Source organism: Lolium rigidum, chromosome 7 (genome assembly GCF_022539505.1).
Source record: "Lolium rigidum isolate FL_2022 chromosome 7, APGP_CSIRO_Lrig_0.1, whole genome shotgun sequence".
Classification (NCBI taxonomy): domain Eukaryota; kingdom Viridiplantae; phylum Streptophyta; class Magnoliopsida; order Poales; family Poaceae; genus Lolium; species Lolium rigidum.
The window spans coordinates 100,957,103-100,960,410 of NC_061514.1; positions in this window are offsets into that span (position 1 = coordinate 100,957,103).

Genomic DNA, 3,308 nt, shown 5'->3' on the forward strand with positions numbered 1-3,308 from the left:
GTACATACGTATATAAATTAACAGATTTTTATTCTCTTAGGCCTCCGAAGATAAGTTGGAGAAACGAGGCCCGGCAAAGAAATTGGGCAAAAAAGACCACTTCAACATTGAAGCTATATCACCGAAAGGCCAACCGGTGGCACCCGCGAGTGTCAGAGTGACATTTAAGAATCGGTGCGGAGTTCTGGTTAGAGATCATCTCCCGATCACTATTAGAGAATGGAACAAGACCAAGAATGTGTCCGAAGATCAGGTTGCCGATAGGTACAAGAACACACTTTTTGACGACCTCATGTCACATTTCACTTTGCCAAATTTGGGATCGGACTCTGAGAATGCCAAGCAGAGGGCGCTAGTGAAGAAATGGGCTCTTAAGAAGATGGGGGAACTTTTCCGAGCGTATAAGAACCGGTTATGGAAAGCTTATAAGGCCGAGAAGAAGCCTCCAGTATTCGAAAACTACCTAGCGAAGCAGGAGCATAACTGGGAAGAATTTGTGAAGTACAAAGAATCAGATGAGGCTGTGAACCTGTCAAAGAAAAACAAGAAGAATGCAAGCGAAAAGAAATATCACCATCATACGGGCCGAGGGGGCTACGAAGTAGCCATGCCTAAGTGGGATGCACAAGAGGCTGAGATGAAGCGGAATGGGATCACTCCAGAACCAGATCGAGAAGGATGGGACACTAGGGCTCGAAATTGGTTCCTTGGGCATGGCTGTGAGTATGACATGAAGACAGGGAACCTTGTTGAAAGTGACAGCAAGGTTAGGGTACCCAGGCAAAAATGGATTGAAGTGACGGCTGATATTAAAGCGGGAAAACTAAAGTTTGCTCCCGATAGAGAGAAAGACTTGCTGACGCTTGTCCTCGGTAATCCTGAAAAGGGAGGACGAACAAGAGGCTACGGTCCTAGTGTTCCGTGGGAGCTTGGGTTTCCGAATGACGCGGAGACTTATAGAAGCCGAGCGAGAGCAAAACAACGCGAGCTGGAGGTGCAGAATGACCGGATGGCTGAGTTCCAACGGCAACTAGACCAGCAGAAGTGGGAGATTCAGCAGCAGCAGCGGGAGATTAATGAACTTAAAGGACATCGCCAGCCAGATAATACCGCCGGCATATCTCAGCGACGAGACAGCAGCGTGGCCGACTCGGAGGCCCCGCCTACACGGATGATGATAGATGCCGGTCCTGGCGACCCCTTGGATGGAATCAAGGAGCAAACACCTTGTGATCTCCATGAGGTGTTCGGGAAGGTGTCACGTTAAGGTGGCAGTCGGCTATGTCTTACCGGCATTTGGACCTGAAGGTGAGCCGGCAACATGGCATGGCAATCCGATTCCAGCTGGCTATGCTCGTGTCGGGGTGGATTCAGTTGTACCGTTGTGGGAGACATTGGAGCTCGAAATCCCTGGAGGTGATGGGGGCTTACACTCGAGAGAGGTGCTGGGAGAAATCATTCTCCGGGAAAAGAAGAACATCGGGCTACCGAGCTGGGTAGCCCCTAGTACCGGTCGTCCCAGCAGGTCACCATCACCTCCTCCAGGTGATCGCAGGCCACCATCACCTCCTCCTACTGATCACATGTCGCCACCATCACCCCATGGGTACGACATCGACCACGACATCTGTAGTCCATCTCCATCTCCAGCGCCGCCGCCTCCGCCCACTAAGATGCACCCAGCCGGAAGCGTTTCAAGAGTCATGTCCGCAAGATGTCGCCCCTCCCAAAAGTACCAAAGGTTCCTCCCCCCGGTCCTTACGATCGTACCGAGGAGGAAAATGATGCCATTGTTAAGAAATACAATTATGATTTTTTTCATAAGCCAAAACCTCCAGGCGCGAGCCATACACAGAGAAGCAAAAAGAATATGCTGCTAGTTTTCTGAACACACCATCGCGAGTATGACTTACACGAGAAGAAGGATGACTATACACGCACTCTTGCGAAGGTAATTGACAAGAAGAAGGATGAAAAGGCTAAGGAGAAGGATATTGCTGGCACGAGCAAATCATCAGCTAGAAGTGCAGCCGAGAAAAAGTCAAGTTCAACAAGTGCACCCCTCAAGGCCAAGCAAACGACAAAAGGCAAAAAAAGGAAGAAAGTTCCCCTCCTCGGAGATCAGCCCAAACAATCGATCCCAGCACTCAAAGTGTTTAATGTTCCCAAGGTGTACCAGGAACATGGTGGTTTCGATATGGAAGAAGCTGCAAGGCTAGCGGCTGCCTGTTCAGTTACCGTGGAGGAATTGCTATCTGCAGCAGATGCTGCACTACCCACTGCTGATATAGCTCCTAAATTTGTCTACGGGGCCGACTTGGTCAGCAAATAGCAGCTGCATAAACTGCCAACACATATGCGGAATTTGCATCAGTGGTACCTTGATGCATGCAAGGAGAACATAAGGTACATCGTGGCGAATATACCATTTGAATATTACTACCGAAAGGAGGAGATCCATATTGAGATGAATGAACTCTGGCAGTTATTCAATTTAGAAGCCCTCGACAAATCTCTCATGAGTTGCTATTGCTTGTAAGTTGTTAACTACATATAAGTTCATTTTCATTCAGTTCATGTTCGTTTTCATTACATATACTCATTATATCTTATGTGTTCTCTTATGCAGACTCAAGATCAGTGAATGCAAAAGTAATAATATTATCAATATTGGGTTTGTTGACCCAGATAAAATACATGTTGAAACGGTAAAGCATAAAGGCCAAGAAACGGGGGGAAACCTACTAAGGTTTTTGGGGGAGCAATATTTACGTGATTCAATATTGTTTCCTTACAACTACGAGTGAGAGTATTAATGATCTTTTATGCACATTCAATTTTTCTTACTCGATGTTAAGTGTAATTCCCGACGTATATACATAACATGTGCAGCTTCCACTGGATTCTACTAGACATTCAACCTGATAAGGGAATAGTTGAAGTAAGAGACCCACTGAGTAGAGGCGTGGACGGGTTCCGCGACTTGCAGAAGTTGCTCCAAGTGTAATTTCCTGTTGTCGTCAGAAACCCACCGGCGGGCAGCGACGGGCAACACCGTAGAGCCGGGAACAACCTAGAGCTGCGGCTGGCTGAGGTCCCTCCGAGCGACGGCCCGCAAAGCCTTCACGGTCACACGTCCGATGCTGATCGCAAGGGCGTGCCACCCGACCTATACACGGTCGGGAAGGTGATGGAGATGCCTCGCTTAGTTTCCTGCATGGCATACACGTAAACATTAAATATGAGCCTCGATCGGCTCTCGGGTTATCCCGTGAATCGGCTCAAGGAGCCGATCCACCCATGATTCG